Here is a 16,188-nt window from a genome sequence, read left to right as displayed (position 1 = left end):
AATAAATAAATAAATAAATCCTCAAATGGAAATTAAACAATGTTCTTCTAAATAATCTGAATAAAAGAGAAAATATTAAAGGAAGTTGGAAAATAATTTCAACTGAATAAAAATGAAACAAACAGAAACTTGTGAGGCACCACTGCACTTTTGCTCAGAGGGAAACTTAGATATTAAATGTTTACCTTGGAAAAGATACACCTTACTTATCTAAATTTCTATCAGAAAAAGAATAAAATAACCTCAAAACTAAAAGAAGGAAATAAAAAATAGAGTGGTAGAAACCAAGGGAGATATAAGGAAAGGCAAGCATGGACCTCACCACCTTCATCTGTGTCAGACCTTACAGCGTGCACCCCAGCCAGCACCATGCTAGATAACAAACGGGAAGCCTGGAGCTTTGTAAATCAAATAGACACAGCTTCATGGTAAGAGTGCTTGCTTAGTGTGTGTGAGACCATGGCCTTCATCTCTAGTACCACAGAAAAAAATTAACAGTAAAGGTGGTAAGGCCTTTTCTGATATGTGGAAATGTAATATGATACATTTTCACAAGATTAAAGAAAATCCCAAAAGCAAAGCATTGATTCTTCCAATGAAGAGGCTAATAAAATGCAAGTATGAAAACAGAAGGAAAGGGTTAAGTTTTTTTTGTTTTAGAATTGATGCCCACTCGTATCTACGAGCTTATATTTTTATATTTTGCTCTAATCTTTAAAAATGTAATGCCATGGAAACAGTCGTGTTATGCTTTGCTGTTTAAATAAACTCAAAAGTTCTATTTTTGATAGAAAAAACAATAATTGAGTGCAAAATCGTGCTCGTCTAGGTTTCTCATTTAAATATGCTTAAAGGATGTTCACCTCTTGGCACCAAAGTTATTGAATGTGGGGTTAAGATCTTGTTCTTTTTGGGGGTGTAATTCTGGCCCCTGTCATGACTGGTGACCTTGAAAAAGCTCTCTGCCTTGTTTGTGCTTTAGTTTCCAATGCTGTAAGTGAAGAAAATGTCACATGCAGTTAGAGGAACTAAAAAGGTAACAGGTGCAAGGTGGCTAGAATAGTCTCTGGCCCAAGAAGGATGGATGTCTGTTATCGTTAACTCTGACCAGTATCTCCACTCATGATACATTATCTAAATTGAAGATATTGTCACTGGGCTGGGCGAAGACTAACAGAACTAAAAGTTGTACCTTGAAAAATGCCCATCAACAGATGAATGGAAAAGAAAACGTGGTATTTACACACAAGTGAATACCATTGAGCCATAAAGAGGGATCAAGTTGAATAATTTGTAGGAAAATGGGGCATCCTGAGATAGTAATGTTAACTGAAATAAATCAGACATACAAGCTGAAATATCACATGGCTTTCTTACATGTGAAACTCAAAATCTAGGTAAATTAGAGAGCAAAGTAAAAAATAGGTTGTCTTAGTTACTTTTTATTCGTTGCTGAGACAAAATACCTGAAGCCCAAGTTGGGAAAGGAAAGGTTTATTTCTTACAGTTTTTGGAGGTTTCAGTCCACACTCAGTTGGCTCCCAGGCAGGCGGGCATGGCTGGGCCGCAGTTGCAGTTGCAAACAGCAAGCAGGAACCAGCAAAGAGCAAGACACGCCTTCTTCCTGCCATTACATCACATCCTGGCTCCACCCCTTTGTGGGCGGAGCACTGACACCATCAATCCAAGCATTAGACAATGAACCAATCACAAATGCACAATTCAAACCTGGGGGCCACAGACATAAACCATGACATAGGTAATATGGCACAAGGAGATAGATCTCTTGCAAAAGGAAAGGGTACCAAGAGATGGAGGGAAGGTGGAATCAGGAAAAGAGAAAAAGATAAAAAAAATTAAGATGTGTTATATACATGCACCAATGCCTCACAATGAGTGTAATCATAATGTACTACACAGATAAATAATGGAAGGAAAATACATACTTTTATTGTGGCAGTAAATATGCCATGGGTACTGTTTCTTCCCTGTGCGGGGAAGAAACTGGGTGGGGCATAGAAACGTGGAGGAATTACAATGAGAAGGTTTTACAGGTTTTGAGGGAAACCAAGCATGACTGCCAGCAGATAAAAGAACCTTATCTGTGCTATAACTTCTAATTTCTGTTACTTTTCTGCCGAGGAATACTGATCTAAGAATTCAGATCCTAGAATGCTAAGTCAATTTTACTGAGAAGGAAAGATCAAGGGATTTTGAGCTATAAGGAGTTATACGGAGTTTTGAGCACAATCAAAGCAGTCAAATACAGAGAGGAGTTTATAAAAAGTATTGATCTTTTATGTCTCAGAGCAAGAGATAAAGAGCAGAGTTCATAAAAAGAACACAAACTCCTGTGAAAGTGTTGAACAATAACTTCTTTACTTTCTCTTTAAGTAAAAGGACCGTGTGATTCTTTGCTTGCTTGGGAAGCACTTCTATCAAAATGTAGAAATGACTACTTCATAGATTCGTGTCAGTCCAACAGTAAAAATGGAAATAAAGCACAAATTAGATTTGTGACCACCAAGTTTACTGAATAAGGTCCTAGTTCTTATTCAAAGTTGAGGCTCCTCTTAATCTAAATAAATTAAGATTGAAACAATTGCACTGAACTTTTCAAGGTCAGAGTGTATTTGAGCTGGTTAGGAGTCTACTGATTCTACGAACAGTGATACCAGCTTCACATCAGGCCACAGTCAAAGTTCCCAAATGCAGTGACACCATGCAATCAGCCAGCACTTCTGACCTGTTTTCACAGCATCATCTGCAAGCAGAGTTTCCATCGATGACAATAATGTTGATGATAAAAATAATACAGCAAATAGTTACTCTTTATTGAGCTATTACAGATTGTTTCCCAAATCTCTCTGAAAATGAGACTTTCTTAATTACTCTTAGCAAATACACAGATTCTTAGACTGCGGACCTCTGTCACAATTCCCAAGAATCAATTTAGAATATTTGGGGAACATGGTGCAGCCTGGCTAGATAATAAGTATTGTTCTTCACATTTATTAATCATATCTCATTTCTAGTTCTTTACAGTGATTCCATGATTAATTCTGTCACATAGATGAGAAGCTTGAGGCATGAAGGGGTGTGCTTATGCACCCATCAGTATGTTCATTAGGGTCTGATATAATTGCACTAGAAGCCCTAATAGGCTTAGCTGGCTTCCAGGGAAGCGAGGTGCTGTGGAAGGCCCCCCTTGCCCTAAAGGATTCACATCTATGTTTCTCATGCTTTTCCTGCATCTCAAGTTTCTCTCTCCCTGCTGATTTCTTTCCACTTTCTTCTTACTCTCTGCCTTATGGCCCAAAACTAAGGTTCAAAGAGCTTTCAGTTTAGGTGCAGAGATAGGACGCACACATATAGCAGATTATAACAAGTATGATCAAAGACAAGCAGAGGCCAAAAAAATACTAAGACACATTGAGATAGACACCTAGAAGTTATGCTTTGGGATAGTGGCGAGGACATAGCATGGTTCAATTCACTTGCACAAATTCTGCAATATTGGTACGTTTTCTACGGGCAGAGCTGGGCTGAGATCACCAAAAGAATATGCTGTTCCTTTTCTTTACTTTGAAAACTGGGTTTCTGAAACCTCAACCAAGTAGGGAAAAATAAATCTGAGTCCCAGTGATGGCTTAGCAGTCTATGTCATCTGTTTCAAAATAGGACAGAATTACAACCAGCTAGTAGTGATTTCCAAATCCTGACCCCTGCAGAAAGGGCTGAGAATTCACCGGATCGCCCAATTCTCATTCAGGGCAGCGGGCTCTGCTTCCCTCGTGGGGCGCTATGGATTTGCATTTATTTTTAATTTTGTTAGTAACCACAAACCGCACAGTTCCGGTATTTTGAATACAGCATTCGTAAATTGAAAATAGAAGGGTACAGAATGTGCAGTATTTTCTAGCGCATTGTTCTGTGTCCATAAAAAATGTTTTAAAAAGAAAGTTCTACATTCCTCTCATTAGAAACAGAAATTGTATTATTCTGTCATTTACAATGAATGATAAAAAGTAACCACTTGGGTATCTCGTCTGTCTCATTCACCTCTGCTAAGACATGGGGTGACCCAACAGCTCTGGTTACTTTCTATTTAAGATACAAATTAGGTACCGAGGAACTGTTCACTGCCTGTCGTGGGTGTCCCCCCAAAAGGTAGGTGGCAGTCTTAACCTCCAGTACGTGTGAAGGTGACCTTAGGTGGAAATAGGGATTTTGGAGAATTATCCAGTTACGATACGATGTAGTCATCAGAGAAGGTCTTCATTCAACAAGGAGCCAGCCTTGTGCAGACTCACCCAGAAGAACACCCTGTGAAGGTGGACCCAGGGCATGGCGTGGTCCTTCAAGCCGAGGGACATGGAGGACTGCTGGCCTCAGCACAGGCCGGAGGGACACTCAGACCAGCTTCTCCTCTGAAGGAACAGGTGCTACTGATACTAATCCCAGACTTCTGGCCTCCAGACTGCCAGAGAATAAATTTCTGATGTTTGAAGCCACCCAGTGGGAGGTACCACGTTGTAGCAGCCCCAGGAAACAAACCCACCAGCTTCGTGAAAACTGTCCACAAATGGACTCTGTGTAATATTACACATGAAATTTAACAAAAACACTTTATCTGACAGCTGTTATAAGTATGAAAAATATTATCGCATGAAAGATAATAGGTGTTATGGGGGAAGCTAGATTACTTTGATGGAAAAAGAAAAAGATTTAGCATGCAGAAGTTTGTCCACCTTCTGAGGGACTAGAAGAGATGGTTTTATCCAGGAGTGGGCAAGCTATGGCCAGGAGGCTAAAACCAGCCCACGTCTGTCGTCGGGCAATCCCTGTGCTAAGAATAGTTTCTACGTTCTTTGCTTCTGCTTCTCTTTCTTTTTTTTCCTCTTTTCTTCTCCTCTCCTCTCCTCTCCCCTCCCCTCCCCTTCGCTCCTCTCCTCTCCTCCTCTCCTCTCCTCTCCTCTCCCCTTCTCTCCTCTTCTCTCCTCTCCTCTGCCCTCCCCTCCCCTGCCCTCCCCTCCCCTCCTCACCTCTCCTCTCCCCTCCCCTCCCCTCCCCTCCCTTCTCCTCTCCACTCCCCTGTCCTCCCCTCTCCTCCCCTCCCCTCCCCTCCCCTCCTCTCCTCTCCTCTCCTCTCTCCTTCTCTCCCTCCCCTCCTATCCCCTACCCTCCCCTCCTTTCCTCTCCCTTCCTTTTCTCTCCCCTCCTCTCCTCTCCCCTCCCTCCTTTCCTCTCCTCTCCTCTCCCCTCCCCTCCTATCCCCTCCTCTCTCCTCCTCTCCTCTCCCCTCCTCTCCCCTCCCCTCCACTCCTCTCCTCTCCTCTCCTCTCCTCTCCCCTCCGCTCCTCTCTTTTCCTCTCCTGTCCTCTCCTCTCCTCTCCCCTCCTCTCCTCTCCTCTCCCCTCCCCTCCCCTCCCCTCCCCTCCCTTCCTCTCTTCTTCTGTCCTCCTCTCCTCTCCCCTTCCCTCCTCTCCTCTTCTCTCCTCTCCCCTCCTCTCCCCTCCCCTCCTTTCCTCTCCTCCTCTCCTCTCCTCTCCTCTCCTCTCCCCTCCCCTCCCCTCCTCTCCTCTCCTCTCCTCTCTTCTCCTATCCTCCTCTCCTCTCCTCTCCTCTCCTCTCCTCTCCTCTCCTCTCCTGTGTACTAGAGAACCAAATCTCAGGTCTTTGCACTAACCTCCATCTGGAGCCTTCATTTTTTAAAAAATTTTAAGACAGGAAGTCATTATGTCACGAAGCTGTCCAGGCTGTGTTCAAATTTGTGATCATTCTGTCTCATCTCTCCAGACTATAGTTTCTAGATTTTGTGGGTTCTTGAATGTGGCCCAGCTCTCTTTTCTTGCCATCCTGAGTATATCTCTAGAGAATAAGCTGAAGAACTCACTAGATGAAAGAATTCTAGATCCCCAGAAGTCTGGACTGGTCCCTGCATTTTCAACTTACATTTTACTGTTATACTAGAAGTAGATATTAATTGTGTTCCATCATTGAGATGTTTAATATAAGCACATGAGAGTTTTGTCTTATGATATTCATCTATTGTTACTATTATCCTAACCAACAAGGTACTATTTCTTTATCTAAAATGAATCCTAACTCTTTATTGTTTTGAATTCCAATTCTTACTCTAAATTACACCAGAAAAATATACAATGGTATGACTACATTTGGCCCACAAAATGCCAAATGCTATCTGATTTTTTATCAGTACTGGGGATTAAACTCATGATCGCCTGCTTGCAAGGCAGGTGCTTATGCCACTGAGCTAAATCCCCAGCCCTGCTATCTGATTATTTACAGAAAAAATTTGGCAGCTCTTGGTCTGGTTCAGTGATTGATTAATTGATTTGGTGTTGCTGGAACCAGAGAGCCCGCAGTCTCATGCACCCTAGGCACAGACTCTACTGCTGAGGTGCGTGTGTGTGTGTGTGTGTGTGTGTGTGTGTGTATTTCAGATGAGGAAAACAGAGCTGCTCTTTTGATGAGGAAGTACTTGCAGTTTTAAATCTCATACTCAACCCACCTAGTAGCCCCTGACCTGATAACTGCTACCTGATAATCACTCTGATGATATTGGAAACAATTGAATATAGTGTGTCACAGTAGCGCTAAATATGTAATATTTACTCATCAATTCACTTCAACAGAATCCGACTTTACACACAAGGGAACTGGGGCTCAGCACCGTACAATAAATTCACGCTTCTGAAAAAGGGCAAAACCAGCACTCATTTTGCTGTCCCTCTGCTTTCTACACCCCTAACTCTGCCACATACGAAACTGTACCAGGCAGTCTTACCTAGAATCGCCCCCTCACTGCAAAGCCGGAGGTCCAGGAGGCTGAAGGAATGTGTCAGGGTCACTGACTAGTTTGCCAGTGGCTGTTTCTGGAGTTCTGGTCTCCTGGCGTCTGATGTAATAGTCTTCCACTGCCACATTCATCCTGACTGATTGTGGGTTGAGAGGACCCTGAGCGGGCTGGTTCCAGAATAAGGGGCAGAGATTAGGGTTAAGGACCTTACATTCTCATTCTCTGGTTCATCAGTTGGGGAGACTGGACAATTACATTCACGCAGACTAGGGGCTGGAGGCCCCCTGTGTCTTCTTCAGTGTCCCCTGTCTCTCCCAGGAAGTACTCTGCTCTGCAAACACCCTGGCTGGCCTCATCTCTCAGGAGAGGTCCTGTTCATGCTGTCTTCTCCAGCAATGGTTAGCGATGGTCACTCAGGCTCGCCTTACTCTCTCTTGGCCCAGACCTCCCTAACCTTGGCTTTTATCCTTCCTGTCTTGTACCCTGGACTGTAAGTGTGGATCTGTCTTCAGATTCAGTCTGTAACTTTTCAAGAATCGGCTTGTTCCTGTAAGCATCTCAGAGCTACCTTGACTTACACTGGCTAATTCCCTTTAACCCACCTTCAGGATTGTTCTATCAGATTTGATCAGAAGTTTTCATTTATAGGAAATTAAGCCTAGCCTCATAGTGGAACCAGCCGCTTTTTCTTTCACTATGAAATACTAGCTGTGAGATGTTCATATTCTTCTTTATTCATGATACACTATGACAACCATATCAACAGTGGCTTTAGATCAATAGATGGAATGGCTTCAAGTGTTTACTAGTGGTGATGATAATTGTGTAATTCCACTGAGCACTTTATAAACATATGACCTTGTGAGATACATACAATTATAATTCCCATTTTACAGATGGGGAAACTGAGGCACAAAAAGTTAAACAACTTGAAAGATACAGATCCAAGAAGCATGGAGCTTGATCTTAAATTTTTATATAAAGATAGTAGTCATCTCTGAAGGCTTCCAGGCATGTGCCAAGCCTTCTTACATTTCTGTATGTATTGACAAATTCTTTTTTTTTTTTTTTTTGTCTTTTTCATTTTTATCGGTACCGGGGACCGAACTCACGACCGCCTGCCTGCAAGGCAGGTGCTTATGCCGCTGAGCTAAATCCCCAGCCCCGACAAATTCTTTTGTGATATGTACCCCTATGTTGTCTCTGGTATTTCCTGTGTTTTCCTCCATTAAGCAACTAGGTCTTCTGTAAAGCTTCGGGGAAGGGGAAACCATCAAAATGAAGATAGCAAAGAAGATGTATTTGTTAGGTTTGAGGACCAAATATCAGGTTCTGATCATAAATCAAAGATTTCAAAGATCAAATGAAAAGGTAGCAAACTTTTCTCTAAACCAGACTAGAATCTTCAAATCTGAGAAGGAAAAGAAACTAAAAACCTGGTGTGATGATGGAGACTTTGGGAAGGAATCTAGAAATTCTTCAGTTTTCTCTGTAGCCCAACCTTGGGTGGGACCACCAGAGCTTCCAGACAGAGTTGAAGTTGTGAAATCAGGGTAGGTCCTGTGTCTTCCCTGGGGCTTAGATGAGGACACCCTGATTTGACTGAGATTACACCTTCATAGCCAAATCAGAGCTCAACATAAAAATGAGGTAAAGTTGTAAAAAAAAATAAAGAAAGCTGCATTTCCTACATAGCCGAGTTTGTGACCTAAGCGTACCCACACATTCACTATTCACTATCTCTACTTTGTGGGGCGCTCAGGAGTCATTTTTACATTTTCTCCACATTGTAGCATTTTATTACAGAGAGGACAAATTACTTTGCCCAGGAAATGCAGCTCATAAGTAGAAGAAAAAGTGCCTGAAGAGACAAATAGAAAATAAACAGTCAAGGGGAAGAAATAGCAAGAAATAATTCTATAACGCAAAGCCCTTGAATGATAATTATCCTTATAAAGAACATTACTCTTTATCAGCAATACAAGTGAGCATTTTGTCAGGATATACTTACAGTTTACTCGGTGGTATAGTCATTTCCTGGGTCCCCTTTTCCGAAGCTCTAGCTTAGGATCTGACATTGTGCAAACGTAGCCAACCTCCACGAAGGAGTTATTCAAATGTTTTACTGCTGGGTAAAAAAGCCACATGTGAATCAGAGTTCTATCATGGAAATTATGCTTTGTGACAAATATGTTATGAATGGTTGCTCATAAAGCCATGACAGTATATATGCTATCACAGCGTTCAATTATTTTAACCTGCTGTGAACTTGCTTGTGATAAATCATGGGAAAACTAAAGCAAACTATCTTTAGTCCCTGAACCGTTTCACTGGCTCGACTCATTCACGGGTCTAAAAATACAATTTATATCATCGGATTCCTGAAATTCTTTCAGTGCTTACATTCTGATCTAAGTGGCATGAAAGCCAGGGCGATTAGGCTGAGGAGTCCAAGGCTACTGACCAATGTCCCTCTGAGTATTAGCTGTCCATCAGATGGAGGACATTGTTTATAAGACTCACAGCACTGGTGCAATTAGAATGTGACTGATGGACTGGGAAAGGGTTGAGATTCTCAGCCTGAAAGGGATCTTTCGGTGACAGCTGAACACGTTTGGTTTCAGTGATGGCAGGACACGTTTGGTAGCCCTAATGTAGGGTAAGGTAGACACACAATTTAGTGTTCAACATTTTGGAAATTGATAATGGAACCATCCATATGTATGCAACTCGGCTGTTTTATAGATAGGGACTCTAATCATGGACTACTGGTGAGGAATAGCATTGAATATTTGTCACATTTAAGGGTCACATCCTGGCTCCTTTCTCCATGAACCATCTAGAGGAGGAAGTGGAGCCCTGGGTTACAATAACAGTCTCCCGTCACCTAACAGGATTATTTGCATTTCTAGAGACACAACTAAGGTGCTGGTGCTAATACAGTTTGCATCTTGTCTATTTGTGAATATATTAGACAAGGCGAAAACTGAGTTAGTTTCCAGCGTTTTGCATTTGGAAATCAAGGTGTTAAGGTATTGGGGACCTGAAGTTACAAAGTTGCAGAATGCCTGGGTGAACACCCCTTCTTGGGAAAAAATAAAGTACTGTGAATGGATTATTGTGGGCAGTAACTTCTCCAGGTTCGGTGCCCTCTACCAGTAAAATGATACAGTTACTTTCAATCTGAGATTCTCAATCCAAGGGAATGAATCAGAATCACCTTGAGAACATTCAGATATCCTTTTCCAAGTGAAGAAATTTTATTTAATTAATCTGGTGTAGTGTCTAGGCTGAGAAATATTTAATTATTAGATTTTTGGGGTCTCAGTAGCTTTTATGTGATGGTCTTTTTGGAAAATGGAAAAGGAGATATAAATCACCATTGGTACTGGCCTTCACAGCTGATACAATATTCTTTAGGATTTCTCAAGGATATTTGCTGGCTGGAGGATAACTCAGTAGTAAAATACATTCCTTTTTAGGAGTACAGAATATATAGGCCAAAGTAAAGAAAGGGGTTTATTATGTTTTCAGCATGCATTTGCATAGCTTTTGGCCTCAATAATATAATGCAAAACACACACACACACACACACACACACACACACACACACACATACATTCACACACACTTGACTATATAAAGCTTTTCATGGAATTATAGTTTGATGTCCTGCATTGATCAGGATTTTGAAGTGGAATTGGGTCTTTTCTGATCAAACATTTATTCTGCCTTTGCTTACACTTCCCACATAATGTTTGGGAAACGTCCTGTGGCCTAAGTGACTCGTGAAACAATGATAGTTGTAAAAATAATATTAATAAAAAAATCATCCTCACCAGCTGAGCTCCAGGAATTTCTGGATTTGATTACCAGCCTTCCAATGCTTGATGATTTGACTGGTATTTAATGCTCTCTCATTTCTCCTGATAGGGACCGCTAAGCACGTTGTGTTCTCTCTCCCAGTTGGCAAGTCAACAAAGGCCAGCAATAAAAACCTCCACTTGTGTAATAAACTGTTGTACAATCTACTGCTTATGAACAAGGTCCCTGAAAATGTGCAACCTTTCTGCACATTAAACACAAAACAGATGGAGGTTTGAAAATAACTTTCTTCTTCAGGGGAGAGGAAAGTCAAAGAAAGAAAAGCAAAACTCACAGAGTCCTAACTCACTAAAGCAGAGGCTGGGTGCCCGTTTCAGGTTGTAAGGGACAGCTGCATTCTTTCAAGGAGGAGCCCTGTGGCGGCCTGTGAAGCAGGAGATGGTGTGTGCACAGTAACGGAAAGTCAAGTCTGCCCAGCTGCTGCTTGCTGCCCAGGTGGACCAGGCAAGTCACTAATCCCATTGAGTCTTGTTTTTAAATCTCTTAAAATGGTGATAACTTGGAGTCCCATTGGCCAAGTACTCCAAAGAATGGAGTTACTAGCGATATAAATATTCCCATTTGGGAGTGATCGTTGTTTTCCAGTCACTTCTGTTTATTTGTTGGTTTTCTATATGTTTAGAGAAACAAAAGCAAATATATGTAATTCCTGGAACATGAAAAATGATGGGCAAAAATTTCAAAATGATATGTGCTCACATATACGCATGTATGCACTAATCTGTTTTCTTTTGGTCTGGCATTTTGGGAATATACATTTGTTACCTATGATGCTACTTCCAATAGTATATAATCTTATTAATGAAAGTCACCAAGGGTGGGCTATTAAATGAAATTAAACTCTATTTCAAAATCATGCAATAAGCATTTTACATTCACACCCTTTCCTGTGAAAAAGGCCAGTGCGATCATCCTGTGGTGTAGTGTGGGGTCCCACAGGAGACACTGAGTATTTGTAAAATGTAACAATATTCACAAAATGTATTCCTCAAAATAAGAATCGTGTGAAGTGCTTCCTGAACTACCTTCTAAAAGAATAAGATGTCCCGAGATTGGGGAGAACCAGTTTTTATTAGGCAGGATAAATCTGGAACACAGAAAACCCACAGAAATTTCAGATGGGTAAGATTGAATGTAGGAATTAGAGACTCGAGTGTTAAAAGACCGAGGGACGGATGCTGAGGAAAAGGTGATAATACCTTTGGAGAAGGACTTAGAACACAGAAGGCTCCAGAAATGATAGGATAGACCCAAGCCATGTCCAAAAAAAGGGACTCTTCTCTAGCGCCCCCTATTGGCAGGTTCTGCGAAGTGGGCTGGTGAAGATGGGCTGCAGGAGGAGGAGTTTGGAGCTGAGAGGCCCAAGGAAAATGATTGCCAGCTGGAGTCTTGTATGAGACTCCTTTGCAGAGTAGAATAGTGGGCAAAACCCGTGCAAAAATGTCAGAGATAAGAGGAACAAAAAGAACTGGTCTTTGTGACCAGCTCCTTCCAGAAGTGAAAAAGAGCAGACAAAAACTCAGACTGCATGTTACAGAAAAGACCACATCGATGTCCAGAGACCTCCTTCAGATGGACTCGTAATGAATGTTCAGTTACCGTGAGAAAAGCAGCAAACATAGCAGTGTTACTAAGAGGTATTGATTTATCTATAACTCAGGTTATAGAGCTAATAATCCCAAGGTTTTTCTCTGTTGTACTTAGCTGCCAGTCTGTGCACTGGCTATTTTTCCAAAGTCTATTAATCTGTTTAATTCCCTATAGTCCAGTGGGAGTAAAACATACCATTTTAAATGCGTCTTTATTTTACAGATAGGGTATGCTCATGTTAAGTAAGTGACAAGGTCGTCTCTTAATCAGCTGCAAAGCTGAGAGTTGCCCTTGTATCTCCTGACTTCTAGCCCACTGATCTTCTGTCATGACATTAAAAGTGAAGCATTTTTTTTTTCCTTTAAATCATGACTCTGGCAATGTTTCCAAACATGAAGATAAATCATGCATATTATATTACAGTATTAAACTTGTTTTCTGAAGCTTTGATTTTAGTAGTTTCAATTCCCCACTGTCAACCAACTCCAAACATATTAAGTGAAAAATTCCAGAAAGAAGCAATTCATAAAAACTAAACTATATGCCCTCCTGAATAGTATGAAACTTTACGCCATATCATTCCTCTCTATGCAGAACTTGACTCACACCTTTGTTCAGTGTATCCATGCTGTATATGGTACCCCCCGGTTAGTCATTTGGTTGCTGTCCTGGTTATCAGATGGGCTGTTGCAATTTCACTGTTCTATGTTCAAGTCACACTTTTTGAGCAAGAGCGAGACATATAATATTCACATAACTTTTATTACAGTACATTAGTATGATTTTTCTATTTTATTATTTCTTATTTCTTCCTGTGCCTAATAAAAATGCAGTGTTTATAGGGATTGATACTATTTGAGGTTTCAGATATCCACTGAAGGCCTTGGAACAACATATCCCCTGTGAATAAAAGTGGATTACTGGACTGAGTTTAGCTGAGAGAGCTCTCTTATGTCCAGTCCCTGAACAAGTGTCCATGTACCACTCAGTCACCTTCATTTGCAGACTCTGTTGCTGCTACAGAGAATGCCTGTCTTTCTCTGTGGCAAATGATCGAGTTGGGCTTTAAGTGAGATGTATGATATAAAACCAGCAAGTGAACAAAAATCCCACATAGACAAAATTTGTCTCTGCAAAAGCTGTTATACCTTCCATAAAATACTGATATATCCTCATGCAGGAAGATTAACACTGTTGTTTCTTCCAGGATTGCAAATGATCTTGGTTACTTTTATTGAATCCTTAATGAGATGTGCTGGCCTGCACTTGGTGCACATGGTGGGCAAAATGCTTGCATTTTTAAATGCTGACATAATTCTCAGAATATTATACGCTTACACTGAGAGTCACAGACAGCCACTGAGACCCAGAAAGATAGCAGTTTGTGGCAGCCATTCTCGGAGCACCACAACAAGCTGGCTCTGTGTTATGAACATACTCATTCTGTCTGTCTGTCTGTCTGTCTCTCTCTCTCTCTCTCTCTCTCCCTTTGCTTATCAGAAGATTAATAACTTACCAGTGCTCCCCAAACTGTCAAGGTCATACAAAAACAGAACACAAGACTGAAAATGTTCAAAGATAAGGAAAGAGTCAGAAGACACCATGACTAAATGTTATATGGTATCCCAGCGCCAAAAAAAAATGCATTAGTAGGAGAAACCAAAAATCAAGCAACCAAGCAAACAAAATAAAGTCAAATCCCACCAGTGAAACCTGCACACACCTGAAATTTGCCTCGTGATAATGAACTTATATAGGTTTCTTACTTGTGACACACATGCTGAGGCTAATGGAAGACATTTAACTGTGAAGAAAATCAGGTGAGGTGTGTAAAGAAACTCTGTACCCTTTCCAAGACTTCTGTAAATCAATAGTCTGTCTAAGTAAAATCCAAATATTAAAATACTGTTTACAAAATATTCCTCAATGTGAAAGAGATGAATTTAATTGCAGATGTGCCAAATTTCTACCTGTAGAATTATAAAACCTTGAGAGACATCAAATATAATCTAGATAACTAGATAGTGGTGACCATGGGTTAGTAGAATCAATACTATCTTAAATTCTTCCAAACCTAATGAATAAATCCAAGCAAGATTTTGTTTAGAAACTAACAATCCTGAAGCATTTGTGAACATTCCAAGTGTCCCTAAAATGCAGAACAAAGAGAATTCCTGGAGCATTTATCCACTTCAAGACCTATTTTTCTTTTTCTGGTGGCACTGAGGATTGAATCCAGAAACTCACAAAATCACTTTCCTAGTAACGAAACAACGTTTGTGGTGCTTACTCTTAGACCAAACTTTCGAGTCTTTAGTCTTCACAAGCTTTATTTCAAAATATCACAAGCTAGAATCTCTTCCTACAGAAATAAAGCTTCATGACTCTATGACGTTATGGGTCTGCACTTACCTTGTGTTTAGACAGCTTGATTGCAACTTCTAAATACAAAAACTTCCATATTTGAAGTTTTCCCTTGAGTATACTGTTCAGGATGAATCCAACATTCGATTCCGACGTACAAGCATGGGACTTTGCATAACAGCCCTTAAATGATGATACAAATCCCGCTAGCCTGACTATAAATATGCCAGATGATCTCCACAATTTTAAAGGAAGTGCTGATACCAATTTTCTAATTTTGTCTTACCCTTTAAAAATACTCTAAGACTGTCTTGTCACTGTTAACTCCATTTTGAGACTTTAGGTAATGCCTTCGTTAAAGGGTTTTGGGCAGAGGAAATCCTCAGTTTTGATTCAGAAGACTTAACTCTGCTCCTGGTTCTTCTACTTAGGGGCTGGTAGATGTGGGCAAGCCATTCAGACTCTCAGCTTCCTATCACATCCTTCCCGCAGAAGAACTTGCTTACACATCTCATAGAATTATTATGAGTATAGGGTCAGATAATGTATGTAAACACATATTCACACTATTAAAAGGTCTGCTCAAGAACAGTTCAATAAATTCCACAGCCAGTTTACATGGGTGAATAAACACTCTTCGTCACAGCCTGATAAAACGTCCTGGTGGCACACTTGAGTTCTAAAAATACCTGAGGCAGGGCATGTCAACGTGTTCCTGCAGGGGGAGAGATAGCCCTTGGCATTACCCTGTTTGTACAGTACTGTACTGGAAGGATTGGGGTAGGGGCAGAGCTGACTGTCTAGCTTTGCTCTTTCTTAACATTCTTGCTTTAAAAATGGGTTGGTTTTCAGTTGCTGCATATCCTGAGTTTAGTGGCTCAGAACAGAGCGCATTTATTTCAGTGTGGGAATCCAGACACAGCCTCACTGAGGACTGTCTTCAGAGTTACAAGGCTACGTCAAAAGGCCAGCCAGGCTGAATTTTCATTCACTGCCACAAGTGGAAAAGAATCTACCTCCAAGGTTATTTGGAATTCTGGTAGAATTAATCTCTCGTGGTTGTATGACTGCGCACTGTGAAATTTTGATAGTTCTTGACGGAAAGTTGCTGGAGGTCTTAGAAGCTAAAGAAATCCCAACCACAGTTTCTTACCAATAAGAGTTCTCCAATGTGGCTTCTTCATAATCAGGCCTCCAAAGAGAGGCGCTGCTTTAAATCTGCTCAGAAGTGAGTCTTATATAAAAGCTTGTAATCAAATGAACATGACATCCTGTTGCCTTTGTCCCTATTACTACCTAATGATGGTAGTGACATCATTACTGTCATGGCGATTAGAAGCAAGTCACAGGTATTTCCTACACTTGAAGGAGAAAAGATTGCTGAAGAGCACGGACACCAGAAGACAGGGATGACACGATTGCTCTGCAGTCCATCCACCAAAGCAGCATCTGTAGTTTAGCAAGAGAACCAGGATTTGGGATAAGTTGGTGGGGGGCAAGGAAGGGGAGTATATATGGACACTGG

At 41.0% G+C, this 16,188-nt stretch overlaps 1 long non-coding RNA gene across 4 annotated transcripts in view; it reads right to left on the bottom strand.

Moving 5' to 3' along the window:
* The window catches only part of LOC134474443 (uncharacterized), a 92,312-nt gene extending 77,610 nt beyond the window's left edge, over window positions 1-14,702 (bottom strand). For all 4 annotated transcript variants that reach the window (XR_010045336.1, XR_010045335.1, XR_010045338.1 and 1 more), the window contains exon 1: window positions 8,835-14,702. This is a non-coding gene — a long non-coding RNA (uncharacterized LOC134474443). The remainder of the gene's footprint in view (window positions 1-8,834) is intronic.
* Between the last annotated feature and the right edge of the window lie 1,486 nt (window positions 14,703-16,188).

The sequence above is a fragment of the Cavia porcellus genome, unplaced genomic scaffold, assembly GCF_034190915.1.
Source record: "Cavia porcellus strain 051 isolate PalLab524CR breed Dunkin Hartley unplaced genomic scaffold, mCavPor4.1 scaffold_32, whole genome shotgun sequence".
NCBI classification, from domain to species: domain Eukaryota; kingdom Metazoa; phylum Chordata; class Mammalia; order Rodentia; family Caviidae; genus Cavia; species Cavia porcellus.
This window is presented reverse-complemented; position numbering and strand designations above follow the sequence as displayed.